Source organism: Rhinolophus sinicus, chromosome 17 (assembly GCF_057876585.1).
Source record: "Rhinolophus sinicus isolate RSI-liver-muscle chromosome 17, RSI-T2T, whole genome shotgun sequence".
Lineage (NCBI taxonomy): Eukaryota > Metazoa > Chordata > Mammalia > Chiroptera > Rhinolophidae > Rhinolophus > Rhinolophus sinicus.
Genome location: NC_142517.1, coordinates 804,465 through 815,941, shown reverse-complemented (window position 1 = coordinate 815,941; position 11,477 = coordinate 804,465). Strand labels below are relative to the sequence as shown.

The 11,477-nt window shown below is 44.4% G+C and overlaps 1 protein-coding gene across 14 annotated transcripts in view; it reads left to right on the top strand.

The window, feature by feature from the left end:
- The first annotated feature begins 215 nt into the window (after positions 1–215).
- PCBP3 (poly(rC) binding protein 3) overlaps positions 216–11,477 on the top strand; it is a 186,224-nt gene continuing 174,962 nt past the window's right edge. For 4 of the 14 annotated variants that reach the window (XM_074322525.2, XM_074321310.2, XM_074321655.2 and 1 more), the window contains exon 1: positions 218–381. The gene's annotated coding sequence lies outside the window, so the exon portion shown is untranslated. Of the gene's footprint in view, positions 382–11,477 lie in introns of all 14 variants that reach the window. The other 10 variants (XM_074321899.2, XM_074321951.2, XM_074322297.2 and 7 more) reach the window with 5 other exon arrangements.

The window sequence follows — 11,477 nt, the reverse complement described above, 5'->3', positions numbered from 1 at the left end:
CCCGTCCAACCCCCGCCCCCGGGACGCTAATTGGTTGCTTTCTTTAGAGCTTTCTGGGCTCCGATTGGTCGGCCCCGTCGCCGTTCCGCCATTCGATTGGCCCGCGGCGCCCGCTTTCGCGGTGCCCTGCACTTTGGTGGGGGCGGGGCTAGCGGCAGCGGGCGGTGCGGGATTGGTCGGCCGCACAGAGGGGGTGGACCCACGCAGCGCGCTGCGCCTCGGCTGGAGCGCGAGGAGCGCCTACCGCCGCCTCAGTCGCCTGAGTCGTCTCAGTCTCCTCAGACTCGGTTACTTCAGGCTCCGCCGTCGCCGCCTGGATCTCCCCGTCCCCACCCCCGACCCTCCCCGGCCTCCCACCGGCCGGCCCGGGCACGGTCTCTGGTAAGTGAGTGGTCGCGGGCCGGGGGCGGGGTCCGGTGGTGGAGCTGGGGTCTGGGCCGGGGGTCGGAGGTCTGGGGTCAAGCCGGGGTCGGGAGGCGGTGGCCGGGGCGGCGACCTCCGGCGGCCGCCAACTTTGCCCGCGGGGCTCGCAGGCGGGGGGCGTACGTCTCGGGCCGACCGAGCCCCCCGAGAGGCCGAAAGAGCGGAAGACCCCGCCCGGCCCCAGCCAACTTGGGCGGCAGCTGCGGGCGGGCGGGCGGGGTCGGGCCCGCGTCGTCCCCGCCCCCAGCCGACCCGGGGGCGCCCGGCGGCCCCTGCGCGCTCACCGGGAGCCGGAGCGGGCCGGGGCGGGCGGGCGGCTGTGCGGGCCGGGCGGGGGGCGGGCGGGACTCAGGTGACGAGGTGCTGCCGGCCCCCCGCCCCTCCCCCAATCCAGAAGTTGTCGGCGGGGGCTGTGCCTTCCCGAGCGTGTTGCTGGGCTCGCCCGGGGGAGCAGCTGCCACGATTCTGCTCTGGACTTTGTGAGGCTTAAGTTTCCAACGGTTTAAACGTCCTCGCGCATGATTGGGAGGGATTCTGGGGGAAGAAGCGTCCCGGGCCCGACGGGCAGGCGGGTGGGAGGCGCGTCCGCGGACGCGCAGCCCCTGAGCGCGACCACCGCGCGCCCCGCGGCCGAGGGGAGAAGCGGCTCCGCGCTCGCCCTGTGTACCCTCCCTCAGGCGCCGCGTCCGCCGCGCGAACTCCGGCGTGTGTGTCTCGGTCGGCCCTGCGCCAAAGCGACGGGCAGGTTACGTGGGGCAGGTGCACGTTGCTCTTTTCGGGTCACTAGTTCCTCTTATTTGGGGATGGGTCGAAGCGTGTTTCTTACTGTTCCCACAAGTGTTCTGCCCTGGAAGTATTGTTTAGTGAAAGTTCAGTTTTCCTTCTTGCCTGGTGGCGTTTCTGATTTTTTCCTTCCTACTCTGAAGTATGTTACTCACGTAACAAATCCGAGCGTTACCAAAAGCTCTTCAGTCTTGCGCGCGGGGTTGTTGTCTTCCCCCTGCCTGCCTTCAGGGCAGCGCGGACTTCCGGCCTCTTCGGCCCTGCAAGTGCGTGAGCTAACCGCGCTCCCTGGGTGCGGAGGGTTCGTGGCGTGCGATTCGCCAGAAGGAGCCCCAGGGCAGCAGGCCTTGGCACAGACCTTGGAGACTAGCCTGGGTTACACACATCCTCCAGGTCAGACGTTCCTCTGGCACGGGCCCTCACACATCCTTCCGAAATTTAACTTTTAGGGGTGAACTGTTGCCCCTTTTCTGTTCTTCGAACTTGGCTTAGATGTGGGAACCAAAGGAAGTGTGCGGGGGAGCTTCCCTGTTGAAGAGAGAGGATTCTGTCGAGCACTGGAACAAGTCGTCATCGTAAAATGTCTCAGAGTGGCCAGTTTTGGTCCAAAGAGACAGTTTGCAGAACAGTGGCACTCTGGAGGGGCTGTTGGCCAGATCCCCAAAGATTTCATTAATCCTCAGATTAGAGGAGCTGGAACAGTTGTGGATGGTGTTTTCAGACTTGGAAATCCATCGGAAACAGAGGGGTCTTCATATCTAAATGCCATCGCTGACCCACTGTCAGTCATTTTCAGTCCTGCTGTTTTTCACCTGGATGCAGGTGCTGTTGTTTATACAGTGCAGGTTCATTGCAAGTGTTTTATAATTTCATGTATTTTCTTAGTTAATACTCAATATTATAAAGTTGTGAAAAGGTTGGATGGTAAAAAGGTGAAAAAAATCTCCTATAACTGAAAAGCTTGGGCACCCTGTTTAGAATTCAGGGCTTTGTGACTGGCATTGCCACAGGTGGTGCTGGTTATGGGTGACATTGCACCTGAGAACACTGCTTTTCTAGATATCGTTATTAATACTGAGGGTTAGAGAAAATGAACAGCTTATGGTTACAGTTTTTAGGTATTTAGGAGAAGATTTCAACATGTGTTCCTTTTTAAACATTTAGATATTTAAAAGAAGCTATCTCTTTCCTTGTTGTTAGAGGGAGACTCAGAGCAAGCTGCATTTATACTTGAGAAGTCCCCTGAGGTCCTTGAAACAATCGAGCCATTCAAGGCTGGACACTATGTTTCAGTTTCAACAATTTCATTTCCTTGACCTGCATAGTCAGTTTCTGGACCCATAGCCATTTGCGGTGGCAGTGATTCCTAATTGCACAGAAATCTCAGGGCTTTATTGTAAAGGTGATTACTGAAGTAGATTTTGGTAGATGGAAGTTGTATATGTCTTTGGTGAAGAAGGCTGGTCCTTTGGGCCACAAGAAAGAAAAATACCTGCTCGTGTATTAGGACACCCCAAACTTAATCAGAATGAATACTGTAGATTTTGGGGCGGCTCTGAAGTCTCTTACGCATGGTGGCAGGGACTCTGACAGGGAAGTGGTGGGTCCACTGTCCATGGTGCTGAATATTTCATCTGTTTGTTTTTTTGTCTTCATATTTTCTTTCCAGTGTGAGAGTGGTTTTTGGAATATGTTTTAAAATGAGTTTCAGAATTCAAACTATTAAAGAAAAGTTGAACGGGGAGTTCTATTGAACCTGAAAGGAAGTGTGCATTTTAAAAACTCAAGCCGTGTTATTGTCTTTTTTTTTTTAATGGATAATGGTGCCAACTCAGCATTCCCTTTCCCTTGCTTAGTCTCCTCCCTAGGTGGGGATTTTCTTGCAAGAGTATGGACATCAAGTAACAAACCACTGAAATTAAATGAGACTCTGTTTGATTAACAACCATCCTCTTAAAAAATGTTGCTTTATTATAATATGTATATGTATACCTATTTGTGCATAGAAGCAATTTCTTTTTCCCTAAATGGGGTTGATTGTAGCACTCCTCACGTCACCAGCATGGTGCTTCCCAGCCTTCCTGGAGAAGGACCAGAGCCCCTGACGAGTATGTGGTGGGGTTGTGGGCAGCTGCCAGGCGTTCCCGCCTCATTGAAGTAATCTACTCTTTCTTCTCTAATTCTGAGAACATGTTTGTAAATCATGTTAGATAAGTCCTTTATTTCTCTTGAGGTTAATTTTGCCTGTTGCTTTAGAACTGCCCCCAGGTTAGTTACTTGTGGCACAGAGATTCTTCCACGTGATAGTAAATTGTGTCAAACTAAGCAGTGGATTGTTGAGGTGTTTTGTTATGAGCATTTCAACTAGTTCTTTGGCCCCATCGGTTGTATACTTAACCCAGGTTCCCCTTTGACATCTGTTTTGTTGAGAGAAACCCAGGGCAGCTTCCTTCTGCCTCCTCCCACCTCAGAAACACTCTCTCAGGGCCTGCTCTTTGCCAGGCCCTGTGCTATATGATCTGGAAACCCACAGGAGAATGAAGCAGGATTCTTTTTTTTTCTATTCTTTTTTTTTTTTTAAATTAGTTTCAGGTACACAAAACAATGTAATAGTTAGACATTTATCATTTATATCCCTCACACAGTGACAACCCTCCTCCCCCCATCCACTATCCCTCTGACAAAACGCACACAGCCATTACATTTTCACTGTCTCTGTTCCTAATGCTGTACTCCACTTGTGTGTATATATATATATATATATATATATATATATATATATATATATACACACATATATATGTATATATATGTATGTAAAAAATTGTAGTTGACATGGAGCAGGATTCTTATCATTGAAGGACTCACCACTTTGGACTGAGGAAGGGACATGTAAATGGATGGTGACAGGGGGCCACGCTCAGTGCTGCAATTGGGGTACACAGAAAGCTAGGTTAGTGTGTTGAGGAGGGGCGATTCATTTAGGCTGGGAATCAGAGAAGACTTCAGAGAGGAGGTGGCCTTTGGGCTGAGCCCCGGAGGATGAATTGTAATTATTTGGGCATGGATGGGTATACATTGATTTGAAAAAGATAAGATGGTTGGTGTAACTGGAGAATGGTGTGTGGTGGTGCTGAGGCTGGAGTTGTAGGGGTATGGGTTCCACTAGAAGTGTGTGTAGGGGGGATAGTTGAGAAGAAGTTGTGTGGTGTACAAAATAATGGCCTTCTAAAGCATCCATATCCTACTCCCCAGAACCTGTCAATATGTTATATTACCTGGCAAAGAAGATTGAAGGTCGCACACGGAATGAAGGTTGCTAATTAGCTGATTTTAAAAATAAGGAGATTCTCCTGGATTGCTTTGGTGGGCCCGAAGTAATCACAGGGGCCTATTTCCTGTGTGGAAGAGGGAGGCAGAAGAGCCAGTGTTCTAGTGATGCGAAATGAGGAAGATTTCCCATCAGTGCTGGCTTTGAAGATGAAAGGGGTCACGAGCCAAGGAGTGCAGGCAGCCTCCTGAAACTAGAAAGGGCGAGAAAGTGGGTTCTCCCCAGAGCCTCCAGAGAGGAGCGCGGCCCTACCGACCCCTGGCTATAGCTCAGTGAGGCCTGCATCTGACCTCTCATCTCCAGAGCTGTAAGGTCATTAATGTGTGCTGTGTTAAGCCACTAAATTGTGGAACTTTGTTAGAGCAGCCACAGGATGCAAGGTTGGGACTCTGCTCCAGGAAGTGTTAGCTGGGGAAGTGTAAGGAGGGAATGACGTGATCAGGCTGGCTGCAGAAGATAAACTGATTCGGCGGCTGTTTGGGAGGAGGTTGCCCCAGGTAAGCACAGTTCTGATCCCCGGTTTCATCTGGCAAGACTGGCATGTGATACTGTCTTACCTGGTCTGTGTCCCGCGTGCAGTCTTCCTCCCGGCAGCCTGCTCAGTCTCCCTGCTAATTCCTCGTCCCACTGGCCTACCTGCCTCTGTGCTGGGCGCTCAGGAGACAGTGGACCTGGTGTACGTCTGCAAGTGGGATTATGGGGGCACAAGGAGGCCCTGTTCCACCGCAGAGCTGTCGTCAGAGTACTTTCCGAGGCTTTGTTTCTTCACATCCTGGCTGATCCTCTGTGTGTTCAGATGTTGTAATTGTCAGTCTCGGAGATATGAACTAGCTCACTGTTTTAATTTGCATTTCCTTGATTACTAGTGAGTTTGAAGACTTCTTATCCATTTGGGTTTCCTTTGCTATAAATTGTATTCTTATATTTTGTCCACTTGTTGCTGGGGTTGTCCTTTTAATAGCTTTTTAGAAGTTCTTCATATATTCTGGACTCTATTTGTCCTCTATTTTTATCCTTTAAAAATGCTGTTTCGATGAACAGATGTTTGATTTTAATGTAGTCATTTATCAATCTTTTCCTTATAGTTTGTAGTTATTAAGTCTTATTTAAGAAATCCTTTGTTACCACACGGTTACCATAAGATAGCCTTCTCTTTAAAAAAAAGTTTGAATATTTGCTTTTAATATTCTACTTTGAACTTCTTTTTCTGTGAGGTGTGAGGTAGAGGTATAATGTTAGAATTTTCTAAATGTAGAACCCGTTGTGCCTGTAGCGGCGCTGGTGCTGTCCTTCCCCAGTGATCTGCAGCGTCACTTTTGAAACATACCAGATGTCCTAGCTGTGTGGCTCTGTTTCTCATTTCTCCTTGTAAATAACGATAACATCGTTTCTTCCTTCCTAGCTCTTAAATCTTTGTGTATTTGATTATTTATTTTTTTTCTCCCTTTGTTTGGACCACTAGACAAAGTTGTGATAGGCTATCCTAATAATGATTTTTAAAAATCATTACTAGATTTTGAATTTTATCAAATGGTTTTCTATATCTATTTATATTTAGATGATTTTGTTTTTTAAACTGTGACTGGGATGAAATATTTTAATCTTTTAATTTTAAGCCATCATTGATTTCTTAGATTAAACTGCACTTTGTCATGATGTACTACATTTAATAATTATATGGGATCCAATATGGTAATATTTCATTTAGGATTTTGGTACATATGCTCATTAGAAGTATTGGCCAATACTAATTCTTTCTTGTACTGTTCTTATTCAGATCTAATATCAAGGTGATGCTTCATTATCTCTGTAATTGTTTCTGAAAAGGAGGGATTTTTGTTCCTTGCAAGTTTTGCAAAATTGTTTCTTAAATGTCCTAGATCTGGGTCCTTTTAGAACATGGAGTCTCTTGCACCAGCAATTAATCGCTTTAGAAGGGTTGCTGGTCCATTCCGCTCACATTTTTGGCCAGAAGCAGTCATTTTGGCCACACCTAGTTTCAAATGGGCCAGGGAGGTGGGTCTTCTATGTCCGGGAGGTTTAGGACAACTGGATACTGGTAGATATTACTAATATTTACCACGCTATGGAGACTACTTGATGACAGTGCTACAGAGTTAGCCAAAACTCACACTGTGTTTCTCTCTAGGGCTTGTTTGTAGGTATTGTAAGTGTATTGGTCATCAAGAGACCAATGAAAAAGTGAAGTTAGACATCATGTTGGTTTGTGTTTGTTGTGAACAAACTGTCCTTACTTTCTCTAGAACTCACGGTGAGAATTTCTGCCCCTCTACCTCTCCTTATTGCAGAAGCAAAGTCTCCTTTTCTTTTTCCTTCCCACTGATCTGTCTCGATTATCCTTCAGGGCTGGCACAGGACATGTTGAAATTCGCTGTCAGCTCTGACCTGTGGTGAACTCTCCAATTTGTACATTACTCTACTGCCTCAGCGGGGTAGAGATCAGGGTTCAGTTGTGTTTGGATGGGTTGATCAGAAGAAGAGTCTTCAGATCCACCTGCAAGCTTTCTTCCCTCCTTTGCTTGGGCTCTGCAGTAGGAAGCTAGATATCGTGGAGAGACTGTGAAGGTGGCCCCACCATGATCCCCACCTCCTAGTATCCATGCACTTGCTGATTCCCTTACTTTGAAGTGGGACCTGTGACTTGCTTCAAACCAATGGAATATGGCAAAAGTGATGAGATGTCACTTCTGTGATTATGTTACATTATATACAATTTCATCGTGCTAGAAACTTATTTAGAGACTCTCTTAGCTGGCTTGAGTAAGTGGCTATGTTGGGGAAGCCCGCACAGGAAGAACTGCAGGTGGCCTCTAGGAGCTGAGGGTGCATGCGGGGACAGCCAGCAGGAAGCAGGGGCCCTCCTTCCTGACTACAGCAAGGAAACAGCTTATGCCAGTAACCTGAGTTAGCTGGAAGTGGATTCTTCTGCAAACGAGCCATCAGATGAGAACACAGCGACTATAGCCTTGTGAGACCCTCAGCAGGGGACCAGTTAAACCTGCTCAGACCCCTGACCCCCAGAAACTGTGAGACAACAAATGTATATTGTTTTAAGTTCCTAAGTTTATCACGGTTTGTTATGCAGCTGTAGAAAACTAATGTCAGGTCTCTACTGACCTCCCAGTTACCCTCATTAGAAGTGGGTTTGGGTTGATGAAGGGTGTTTAAAAACTATTTTCCTGTATATAAAATAATACAAATGTTTGGTGTAGAAAGATTGGAGCAAGCTGAAAGTATAAAGGACAAAAGGAACATTCTCCATAATCTTACCACACAAAGATAGCCAATACTTTTTTCCTACTTTTATGTGTATGTGATATCCATATCCTATGGGATTCAGTCCATAACAGCCTTTATGAACATTTTCCTTTGTATGAGATAGCGAGCATGTCCTGTCCTATTCTTGCTACAATATGATTTTGAAGGGCTGTATACTATTCCAGTGGGTGTCCCAGTTTATTGAACTTCCCTGTAGCTGGACATTTATGATGCGTTACAGTGTTTACCAGTATAAACAATGCTTTGATAAATATCCTGTGTAACAGTCCTTGTGTGTATCACTGATTATTTCTGAAGGATAAATTTCTAAAGGCAGAATTATTAGGTTAAAGCTTGTAGATGTTTTTAAGCCTTTTGATACTTAACCATCCAGCATTCCAGTGTTTCTAAAAAATAATATAAAACTCAAACGTCTGTTTCTGTAACTCACCAGGTTGGGATAGGACAGAACTATTGATTTTTGAACATTTAGGTTTCTGTTTTCTTAACCCTGTTTGCAAAGTGCTCTTAAATTATTCATTAAAGTGCAATATGGATTCTATTTATAGGCATGTTTGTGTATGAGATTGCTCCCTTAATGTCTGGGCAAAAAGCCTATGAATTGCTATTATCACATCTCTGTCTTTGCAAATCCTTTCTGCTCCTCCCCACCCTTTCTTTGTTCTCCACCAAATGGAGACACTGAGACACAGGTCTTGTAGCCTGGTGATTACTCAGATGAAGTGGCTGTCCAATGGCCCTTGTTCTTCTTGGCGTTCATTAACTAGTTGACTTCATAAAAATTAGAGATCAGCTGAATGTGAATTCAAAAATATTTTTCCTGATTCATAAAACAATGCTTATTTAGAAAATTTCTAAAATAAAGCTTATCATAAAAACCTTTAATTCTACAACCCCCAGATGACCATCATATAAATATAACTTGTTCGTACTGGTTTCTTCCTGTAACAAATTGATTAGATTCCAATGACTAATATTTTGTTTGGGATTTTTGCATCCATGTCTGAGTGAAATTGGCTCTTAATTTTCCTTTCCTGTAGCTGTTTTCTCTCTAATTTGAGGTGAATACTTAATTTATCAATTTGTAGCTTTCCTCTTTTACTAACATGTGCATTTAAGGTGATACATTTCCTTGTAAATAATGCTTTAACTGTGTCATACAGAGTTTGATTTGAGGTGTTTTCATTAGTGTTTAATATATGCTGTACCCTGAAGTGTCCCCTCATAGCCGTAGGTTGAAGCCCCAACCCCACTGTGGTGGGACTTGGAGGGGGGGCCTTTGGGAGGTGATGAGGTTTAGATGAGGTGAGTGTGAGGCCCTTATAATGGGGTTAGTGCCTTATAAGAAGAGACCAGAGTGCTTGCTCTCTTTCTCTACCATGTGGGGGTCCAGCACGGAGGTGGCCATGTATCCGCGAGCTGGGAAGCGGGCCCTCGTCAGATCCCGCCCTGCCGGCGCCCTGATCGCGGCCTGCCAGCCCCTGGAACTGCGAGAAAGAAATGTCTGTTGCACATAAGCCACCCAGTCTGTGGCGTTTGTTACCGCAGCCCGAACAGACTGTGACAGTGTATTTTCTGATTTACATTATGACTTTTTCTTTGATTTTAGGCCATTTAGAAGAATATTTTGAAATTTCCAAACATATGCATATTGTCTTATTATATTCTTCTCCAGCACTAGTCCGCTGCCCAGAGATCTTGGTCTTTATGATTTTAATCCTTTGAAATGTGCTGCTGGGCCTTACAACCCAGAATATGGACTATATGTTTTCTCAGATGTTCTCGGGTGCTTGAAAAAATGAGATTCAGTGTACTGTATCATCAGCTCACTTGATAAGCATACTACTCACATCTTCTGTTTTCTTACTACTTTTTTGGTCTGGTTGTTATATCCATTACTAAGATACACAGATTCGTTATGATTATGGATTTGTCTGATTTCTCCCTGTAGTTTTGTCAATTTTTATTTATATGCTTTGAGACCAGGGTTTTAGGGGCATGGAAATTTACAATTGTTTTATCTTCCTGATAAATTGAAACTTTAATTATTATGAGTGGTTCCCTTTATCTCTAGAAGTGAACCTCTGCTTTGTGGTACAATATGTCTGATGCTAATAATGCCATTTGCATTATATCTTTGTTTTTTGTCATTTTACTTCCAACCTTATTATATCCTTATACTTTAGATATGTCTCTTGCAAAGGCAGTGCTGTTAGATTTTTGTCACCCAGTCTGATAATCTTTGTCTTCTAATTGGAACATTCCACTCATTTACATTGAATGTAATTAGTGATCTATTTGAATTTAACTCTACAATTTTATTATATGTTTGTCTTGTCCCATATTTTCTGTGTTTATTTTTCTCTCTTTTCTCATATTATTTTAAACTAGTATCATGATTCTTTAAAAAATCATTCTACTTTTCCCCTCTCCCCAGTACATTGGAGATTGTATTCTGTTTTTCTTTCCGTGGTTACCATGTAAATTAGACAGTGTGTTATTAACTTATCCAGATAACCTGTACCTTCCTCCTGGGCCATGCAGAGATCTTAGTTTCTTAGAATACTTCAACGCCATTCACCCCCTCCAGGTTTATATGTGCTTGTTACTGTGTATCTTAGTTCTGTGTGCTCTTTTTAACAGTGTTATTATTTACCATCATACCAGTTCGTTTAGATTCATTTATACCCTTATTTGTTCTTTGCTCCCTGACACTTGTACCTTCATTCTGGGGTCGCTTCCCTCCTGCCCACAGGGCCTTCTTTAGACATTCCTGTATTGCAGGTCAGCTGCTGGTAGACACTCCCTATTTTTTTTTCTTCCTGTAAGTATTTTGATTTCACTTTTACTCTTTTAAAAATTCTTTCAATTAACATTTTTTGGAATATAATTTATATGCCATAAAATTCACCCTTTTAAAGGTTATGAATCAGTGTTTTTTTTGTATATTTACAAGGTTGTGCAACGATCATTACTACCTAATTCCAAAACATTTTCATCACCTTAAAAAGAAACCTCATACCTGCTAACAGTGACACCCCACTCCTCCCTTCCTCTCGTCCCTCCCTGGCCAGCATTAATCGACTTTCTTTCTCTAAGGCTTTTTCTATTATGGACATTTCATACACATGGAGTTGTAAATATGTGGCGTTTTGTGTCTGGCTTCTTTCCTTAGTAGAATATTTTCAAGGTTCATTGATGGCTGAAACATATTACATTCTCCATACATTACATTTTCATTATTCATTCATCAGTAGGTAGACATTTGGGTTTTTTCCACTTTTTTGGCTAATATGAGTAAAGTGCCATGAATAGTCATGTGCAGGTTTTTTTTTAATGCGTACATGTTTTCAGTTCTCTGGGCATACACTAGGACTCCAGGTGCAAGTGTATTGCTGGGTCATCTAGTAATTCTCTGTTTAACTTTTTGAGTAACTGGCTAACTGTTTTCCACAGAGGCTGTATGTACCATTTCACATTCCCACCAGCAAGGTACGAGGGTTCCAATTTCTTTACCTCTTCACCAACACTTGTCATTCTTTAGTGTTTTGATTCTAGCCGTCCTGGTGGGTGTGAAGTGCTATCATATTGTGGTTTTGATTAGCATTTCTCTAACGTCTGATTCTGTTGAGCAGCTCTT